The sequence below is a fragment of the Bombina bombina genome, chromosome 1 (assembly GCF_027579735.1).
Source record: "Bombina bombina isolate aBomBom1 chromosome 1, aBomBom1.pri, whole genome shotgun sequence".
NCBI classification, from domain to species: Eukaryota; Metazoa; Chordata; class Amphibia; order Anura; family Bombinatoridae; genus Bombina; species Bombina bombina.
In genome coordinates this window covers 1,371,203,825-1,371,213,420 of record NC_069499.1, presented here as the reverse complement: position 1 = coordinate 1,371,213,420, position 9,596 = coordinate 1,371,203,825, and positions in this window count along the sequence as shown.

Genomic DNA, 9,596 nt, shown 5'->3' with positions numbered 1-9,596 from the left:
GACACGAGTCCACGGATCATCTTCATTACTAAGGGGATATTCACTTCTTGGTCAGCAGGAAGAGGCAAAGAGTGCCACAGCAGAGCTGTTAAATGGCTCCTCCCTTCCCTAACACCCCAGTCATTCTCTTTGCCTATGTTAGTGATAGGATGCAGGTAACTTGAGGTTTGTTTTAGGAGTAGTGCCAGAGTGCTATTTTGTTCTGGGGTGTAGCCTAGTCAATATCGTTCTCTGCAGTAGAGCTCTGGTGGCTTTAGAGCTATGGGAACTAGTGGGACATAATTCTCACTGTGCCTCCCATTTTCAGCTGGCCCATATCCTTCAGCCTGAGATTATTTCTGACTCGGCATTGCTTATCTCTCAGGCCAATGTGAGGGAGAGGACCTCTCAAGCTTGTGAACTGCCCTACTACCAGGCAGTGTTTGAGGTAAGTGCTGCCTTTTTCTGGGATCTAAGGAGTCTGTTTCATTAGCACTATGGTACATAAGGGATTAATGGTAAACCTTGTGGGGACAGTTTCAGACTTTCAGAAAAGAAGTCTTACTTGGTCAGTGATTAGGTGCAGGCACTGGGGCTGGAGTTATTTTAAGTTTATTTTCACTAAAATGGAGGGCTCTGGTGGTTTCACTTTAGTTTTTTCCCTGAGAGGGAAGCAGAGACTTGCAGCATGCCCACGAAGGGTGGGACTTCCTGTTTTTTAGAGCCTCTGCTTGTAGCACTATTTCCAAGCATTTGCAGGTCTTCAGATGTGCTGTACTGGGGTTTATCTGGGCTAGAGCAGCATGTAGAACACTTTTCTTTCATGTAATTGGCAAGAGTCCATGAGCTAGTGACATATGGGATATACAATCCTACCAGGAGGGGCAAAGTTTCCCAAACCTCAAAATTCCTATAAATACACCCCTCACCACACCCACAATTCAGTTTTACAAACTTTGCCTCCTATGGAGGTGGTGAAGTAAGTTTGTGCTAAGATTTCTACGCTGATCTGCGCTTCTCAGCATTGTTGAGGCCCGATTCCTCTGAGTACAGCAAATGTCAGAGGGATGTGAAGGGAGTTTCACTTATTGAATACGAGTTTCCTAATGGGTCTATTTCATGGGTTCTGTTACCGGTCGTAGAGATTCATCTCCTACCTCCCTTTTCAGATCGACGATATACTCTCAATTTACCATTACCTCTACTGATAACTGTTTTAGTACTGGTTTGGCTATCTGCTATATGTGGATGGGTGTCTTTTGGTAAGTATGTTTTTTATTACTTGAGACCTCGGTTATGGTTTGGCACTTTATGCTTTTATATAAAGTTCTAAATATATGTATTGTACTTATATTTGCCATGAGTCTGGTTCATGTATTTCCTTCTGCAGACTGTCAGTTTCATATTTGGGTAATATAAACCTCTTATAGAATTTTTTTTTTTCTTACCTGGGGTTTAGTCTTCTTTAATTCAATTTACTTCTTGCAAATTGCAGGTGGCATTAGGCCTGCGGGTGCGTCAAATGCTTAACTTTATTGCGTTATTTTTGGCGCAGAAAAATACGTCTGACACAACTTGGTAATTTCCGGCGTCATACTTGACTCCGAGACCTTTCACACGGTTGCGTCAGTGACGCGAGTCATTTCCGGTTATTTTTGGCGCCAGAAAGTTTACGTTACGTTGTGCGTCAACTTTTTCATTATTTCAATACCCCATTGATGTTTGCCTCTTGATTTTTTTTTTTTTTTTCCTCTATCAGAGGCCTATGCTATTTGCTTTTTTTTCCCATTCCTGAAACTCATATAAGGAAATAGATAATTTTGCTTTATATGTTTTTTTTTTTCTCTTACATTGTGCAAGATGTCCTAATCTGATCCCACCTCAGAAGTTTCTGCTGGAACATTGCTGCCTGACATCGGTTCTACCAAAGCTAAGTGCGTTTTTGTTGTAAAATTGTAGAATTTATTTCACCGAATGTCATTTGTAATAGTTGTCATGATAAACTTTTACATGCAGTTAGTGTATCCATCAGTAATAGCACATTGCCAGTTGTAGTTCCTTCAACTTCTAATTTTAAAGAATTTATTTGATTCTATTTTGAAGGCTTTGTCTGCATTTCCACCTTCTAATAAACGTAAAGGTCTTTGAAATTTCATCAACTAAATGAGAAGTTTTAAAATGACCAACATAATTTATCCTCTTCTGATGAGGATCTCTCTGATACAGAAGATCCTTCCTCAGACATTGACACTGACAAATCTACTTATTTAAAATAGAGTATATTTATTAAAAGAAGTGTTAATTGCTTTGGATATTGAGGTAACCAGTCCTATTGACGTTCAGTCTAAAATGTTTAAATGCTGTTTTTAAACCTCCTGTGGTTTCTCCAGGGGTTTTTCCTATTCCTGAGGCTATTCCTGAGGCTATTTCTGATATGATTTCTAGGGAATGGAATAAGCCAGGTACTTCTATTCCTTCTAAAAGGTTTAAAAAAAATTGTATCCTTTACCAGCAAAATCTATAGTTTTGGGGAAGAATCCCCAAAGTTGGTGGGGCTATTTCTACTCTTGCTAAACGTACCACTATTCCTATGGAAGATAGTACTTCCTTTTAAGGATCCTTTAGATAGGAAGCTTGAATCTTATCTAAGGAAGGCCTATTTATATTCAGGTCATCTTCTCAGACCTGCAATTTCTTTTTCTGATGTTGCAGCTGCATCAACCTTCTGGTTGGAGAATTTAGCGCAACAGGAATTGGATTCTGACTTAACTAGCATTCGCCTATTGCAATATGCTAATCATTTTTGTAATGCAATTTTTGATATCAAAATTGATGTTAGGTTAGATCCATGTCTTTAGCCATTTTAGCTAGAAGAGCTTTGTGGCTTAATTCTTGTAATGCTGATATGACATCTAAATCTAGATTACTATCTTTCCAAGGTAATTTATTTGGTTCTCAGTTGGATTCTATTTCAACTGTCACTGGGGGAAGGTTTTTTCTGCCTCAGGATTAAAAACCTACGGGTTCCTTTTGTCAGAATAAGGAACAAAAACTCAATCTCCCCCCCCCCCCCCCCCAAGGAGTCTGCTTCAAATTGGAATAAGTCCAAGCCATTTAGAAAACCTAAGTCCGCATGAAGGTGCGGCCCTCATTTCCATCTCATCTGGTAGGGGGCAGATTAAGGATTTTCAAAGATATTTGGATAAAATCTGTCCAAAATCAATGGATTCAGAGCATTGTCTCTCAAGGGTATCGTATAGGATTCAGAGTAAGACCTGGGAGAAGATTTTCTCACGTATCCCAGTAAAAGCTCAGGCTTTCCTGAAGTGTTTCAGACCTGGAGTCTTCAGGGGTAATCATGCCAGTTCCTCAGGAACAAGGTTTGGGGTTTTATTCAAATCTATTCATTGTACCAAAGAAGGAAAATGTATTCAGACAAGTTCTGGATCTAAAATTTTATGAATCGCTAGACAAGGGTCACCTTTTTAGGCTTCCAGATAGAGACAGAGTCATGGACACTGATTAACAGACAAGAGACGTTTAAAATTGGTCGCAGCATGCCGGCACCTTCAGTCTCAGTCATTCCCTTCAGTGGCTATGTGCATGGAAGTTATAGGTCTCATGACTGCAGCATCGGACGCGATCCCCTTTGCTCGTTTTCACATGAGACCTCTACAGCTTTGTATGCTGAATCAATGTACGACACTCTGACATGGTGGATAGATCACCATAGTTTAGTTCAAGGGGCTTCTTTTGTTCGGCCAACCTGGACTGATCACAACAGATGCAAGTTTTTCAGGTTGGGGCGCTGTTTGGGGATCTGACAGCACAAGGGGTTTGGAAATTGAAATCTCAAGAGGCGAGATTACTGATTAATATTTTAGAACTTCTTGCAATTCTCAGAGCTCTTCAGTTTTGGCCTCTGCTAAAGAGAGAACCGTTCATTTGTTTTCAGACAGACAATATCACAACAGTGGCATATGTCAATCATCAGGGTGGGACTCACAGTCCCCAAGCTATGAAAAAAAAGTATCTTGGATACTTGTTTGGGCGGAATCCAGCTCTTGTCTAATCTCTGCGGTGCTTATCCCAGGTGTAGACAATTGGGAGGCGGATTATTTCAGCTGCCAGACTTTACATCCAGAGGAGTGGTCTCTCCATCCAGATGTGTTTTCTTAGATTGTTCAGTTGTGGCGTCTTCCAGAGAGATCTCATGGCCTCTCATCTAAACAAGAAACTTCCCAGATACCGGTCCAGGGATGTTCAGTTGGAAGCAGGGGATGCGCTGACACTTCCTTGGTGTTATCATCCTGCTTACATTTTCCCGCCTCTAGTTCTCCTTCCAAGAGTGATCTCCAAAATCATCATGGAGCAATCATTTGTGTTGCTGGTGGCTCCAGCATGGCCACACAGGTTTTGGTATGCGGATCATGTTTGGATGTCCAGTTGCCGCTTTGGCCACTTCCGTTCAGCTAGACCTATCTCAAGGTCCGTATTTCCATTAGGATATCAAATCATTAAATTTGAAGGTATGGAAATTGAACGCTTAGTACTAAGTCAAAAGTTTCTCTGACTCAGTGATTAATACTATGTTACAAGCTCCTAAATCTGTTTCTAGAAAGATATTTTTTTTTTTTTATAGTTTGCAAGACTTACATTTCATGGTGTTCTTCACATAAATTCTCCTGGCATTCTTTTAGAATTCCTAGAATTTTTTTTTACAGTTTCTTCAGGACGGTTTGGATAAGGGTTTGTCTGCAAGTTCCTTGAAAGGACAAATCTCTGCTTTTTGTTTTATTTCACAGAAAGATTGCTATACTTCCTGATATACACTGTTTTGTACAGGCTTTAGTTCTTATTAAGCCTGTTATTTAATCAATTTCTCCTCCTTGGAGTCTTAATTTGGTTCTGAAGGCTTTACAGGTTCTTCCATTTGAACTTATGCATTTTTTGGACATTAAACCACTTTCTTGGAAAGTGTTGTTCCTTTTGGCCATCTCTTCTGCTAGAAGAGTTTCTGAATTATCTGCTCTTTCTTGTGAGTCTCCTCTTCTGATTTTTTTTTTCTTTTCTTTTTTCATCAGGATAAGGCAGTTTTGCGGACTTTAATTTTTACCTAAGGTTGTGAATTCTAACAACATTAGTAGAGAAATTGTTGTCCCTTCCTTGTGTCCTAATCCTAAGAATTCTTTGGAAAGATCATTACATTCTTTGGATGTGGTAAGAGCTTTGAAATATGTGGAAGCTACTAAAGATTTCAGGAAGACTTCCAGTCTATTTGTTTTATTTTCTGGTCCTAGGAAAGGTCAGAAGGCTTCTGCTATTTTCTGGGCTTCTTGGTTGAAACTTTTGATTCATCAAGCTTATTTGGAGTCGGGTCAGGCCCCGCCTCAGAATTACAGCTCATTCTACTAGATCAGTCTCCACTTCGTGGGCTTTTAAGAATGAAGCTTCAGTTGATCCGATTTGCAAAGCGGCAACTTGGTCCTCTTTGCATACATTTACTAAATTCTACTGTTTTGATGTATTTGCTTCTTCAGAAGCAGTCTTTGGTAGAAAAGTTCTTCAGGCAGCTGTTTCAGTTTGATTCTTCTGCTTTTGATTTAAGTTTTTTTCTTTCAAATGAAATAAACTTACATTTTTGGGTTGTGGATTAATTTTTTTCAGCAGATTATGGCTGTTTATTTTATTCCCTCCCTCTCTAGTGACTCTAAAGTGGAGATCAAGGTCTTGGGTATTGATATCCCATATGTCACTAGCTCATGGACTCTTGCCAATTACATGAAAGAAAACATAATTTATGTAAGAACTTACCTGAAATTCATTTCTTTCATATTGGCAAGAGTCCATGAGGCCCACTCTTTTTATGGTGGTTATGATTTTTTGTATAAAGCACAATAATTTCCAAATTTCCTTTGATGCTTTCTACTCCTTTCTTTATCACCCCACTGCTTGGCTATTCGTTAAACTGAATTGTGGGTGTGGTGAGGGGTGTATTTATAGGCATTTTGAGGTTTGGGAAACTTTGCCCCTCCTGGTAGGATTGTATATCCCATGTCACTAGCTCATGGACTCTTGCCAATATGAAAGAAATGAATTTATCAGGTAAGTTCTTACATAAATTATGTTTTCATGTGCTTTTAGTACAGATGTGGTCCTAGTTCGGTTTTTCTGTCAGGTTGCTGTATCGTTTCTACAAGGGATCGGGTAGCATTGGCTATTCCATCCGTGTCGCAGTATCACGGCTCCTAAGTCTGCTTGTAGTGAAACCTTTCAAGCAACTGTAGGAGTGCCGTGTTTGCGGAGTTTGGTGGGTTCTTGGAGGCAGGTAGGAGCCGCAGCAGTGAGGAAGTTTTTTTCAAAAGTTTTTTTATTCTAAAAAGTAGTTGCAGAGTTTCTGTAATCTGCCCTTTGCCTCATGATTTAAGTGGATTCAGTTTAGTTATTTAAAGAGTACGATAATTTTATTATCTGTTTTTTTTACCAAGATTACTCGTTGTGTAGGTTGTACAAAATGGATGACCTGGAACAGAGTACTTGCCCTATGTGTTTGAATGCCATTGTGGAACCCCCTTTTACACTTTGTCTCCCATGTATTAAGAGGGCTCTACAGTGTAAAGAGCAAATTTTCTTTAATAAAGATATGTCTAATCATTTCAGACTAATGTGATTGAGGGTATGCCGCATCTTTCTCCCCAAGCGTTACAGCCTTTAACACCCGCACAAGCGACGTCAGGTTCTTCAACGGCGTCTGCGTCATTTACTCTGCAGGATATGGCTGCAGTCATGTCATCCACTCTTACAGAGGTTTTATCTAAGTTGCCAGTGCTACAAGGCAAGCGCAGCAGGACAGAGGCCCATGTGGTTCCTGTAACTTCTGATGCTTTAATGGCTATCTCCGATATACCTTCTCAGGGTTCTGATTTGGGGGGGGGGGGGGGGTAGGGAGCTTCTGTCTGAGGGGGAGCTGTCAGACTCGGGAAGTACATTTCCCCAGACAGATTCGGACATAATGTCCTTTAGATTTAAGCTGGAACACCTCTGCCTTTTGCTACGAGAGGTGTTGGTGATTCTGGACGACTGTGACTATTGTGGTCCCGCCAGAAAAATTGAGTAAGATGGACAAATACTACCAATGTGTTTCCGGTTCCTAAGAGAATTTTGGAAGTTATTAAAAAGGAATGGGAAAGACCGGGTATCCCGTTCTCCCCTTACCCTATTTTTTTTTTTTATTGAAAATTTTTTATTGAGACAATCACATATAAATGCATCAAAACCAAAACAGGTACAGTTCGTTAGAACAAGATAATTATACAACGTACTGGCTACAAGATATTAGAGGTAAACATTACTTGAAGTTAGGTGAACTGCCGTAGAGCGATCTACATGCATATAAGGCAGCTTTAGCATATCCAGTCGTTGTAACAAGGAAGGGTAACCTGGTTATAAGTACTTTATTACTTCCTCAAACTATAAAAAGTAGACAGTGGGGTAAAACTATTAAACCTTATAGAATGACAAATAAGATGATGTGTAAAATAATACATTTATTGATACCTACAACTCATGTTAGATTAAGGAAGGTTCGTCCAATATCGTAGAAAGAATAGTGTCACTAAGAATCCGTATATTAAAATTAGTAAGGGGGTGAACACCAGAGAGACACAGTGAGAGGCTTCTTCTGAGGAAGCTGAAAGTAGGCTTCACTCGGAATAGGGATGAGTATGTATGCTTATGTTTACCTGAATGGTAAAGTATACTACCAAGAATACATCACAGGTGGGAGAGGAGAGGATTGATTTAGGTGGGAAAGAGGGGGTGAGCTGATTTAAGAGGGACACTTGCGACCGGCTGGGCTAGTCCGGGAAGAGGGTGAGCCATTGGTGCCAAATTCTGATGTGTAAGTCTGTCTTGTCCAATATTCGAAAGGAGTACTGTTCCATCAGTCTGATAGATATTATTTGTGTAAGGGATGGTGGACTTTTGTTCCTCCATGACCTGGCTATGGACAGTTTAGTAGCCATAAAGAGGTAGATCATAAGGGCCTCGGTGGGGCTGTCTATGGTGGGAACTGGCATGTGGAGAAGGGTAACTTCCGGTAGGTAGGGAGGATAAATAGCTAGACAATTAAGCATGTTGTATATTTTTTTTCCATAAAGGCTGTATTTTTGGGCATGTCCACCAAATGTGCAGGTGAGTGCCTGGTTGTCCGCATGACCGCCAGCATAAAGGAGATTATGAGTTGTATGTTCTGTGTAAATGCATTGGTACTAGATGCCATCTGATGGAAATTTTATAATACAGCTCCCAAAGGGTAGAGCAGTGAAGTAGTTTTCTGGTGATCTGTAACCTATGCTGCCATATATCAATTTCTACATGGAATCCTATTTCTTTCTCCCAGGCTGTGTGTTGTGGGATTTTAAGGGTGGGTTTGGTATTTGCCAGGAGGGTGTAGTGTAAAGATAAAGGGTGTTTTATGTTGTGTGTGTTAGACCACATCTGTTCCCATCTAGTAGGTGGTCTAAGGGCTTTTATCGGTTATCCCCATGAGCGGAGTAAGGAAATGATTCGGTAAGCCTCAAACTGAAGTTTCGGGGGTATGTTAAATTTGGCGCAAAGCTGTGAGTGAGAAAGCAAAGTTCCAGTGTCGTAAAAGTCAGTGACTGATTTGAGATGTAGGTCCTGCCATCTGTCTGGGTGTGTTTCTGGTAGAGTAGAGATCGCTGCTGATAAGGTGAGGGCTGGAGTGGGGTGGGGTGATATGTTGGGATCATGACGGATTGAATCCCAAAGTTTCAGGGCGTCCTGAAGAGTGGGGTGTAGGGGTCCTAATTTATGTCTGTGATGTGAAGGAATCCACAAGAGATCTGAAAGGGCAAGGCCAGGAGGAAGTGTGGAGGACTCCACTAGATACCAGCCAAATACTGCTGCTTTAGCGTTATTCCAATCTAGAATGTGTGAGAGTCTGGAGGCGTTAAAGTAGGTAAAGAGGTTAGGTAAGGCTAGTCCTCCCTGTGCAAGAGGTCGTTCTAGTGTGTGTCTCGCTGTCCTGGGGCGTTTGCCCTTCCAAATATAGTTGGTGCTTAACCCTTGGAGTTTATTCAATATGGGCCTTGGGATATTATATGGTATACAGCGGAAGAGGTAAGTGATCTTGGGGAGGAATGACATTTTGATGGCAGCTATCCTCCCGGACCAGGAGATTTCTTTGTATTCCCAGGAACCTAGTAGTTTGTGGAATTCTAGGAGTCGTTCAGAGAAGTTTTTGTGTATAGTGGAGGCAGGGTCTGGAGTTAAGTGAACTCCTAAAACTTTAACTGAATCCGATCTCCAATTAAATTTGTAGTGATTTTGTAAAATTTTAAGTGTCTGAGGCGAAATGTTAATTGGCAATGCTTCCGTCTTATCTATGTTTAGCTTGTAGAAGCTGATGGGGCTAAATGTTTCAATGATTTTGAAGACTGCTGATAAGGATTCTACAGGGGAAGTTACAAAAAGGGTGATGTCATCCGCGTAAAGTGAAATTTTGTGTGTATGATTATTGGTTTCCTGACCTTTAACCGAGGGGTCTATCCTAATTGCTTGTGCTAGAGGTTCTATGGCTATGGCAAAAAGCA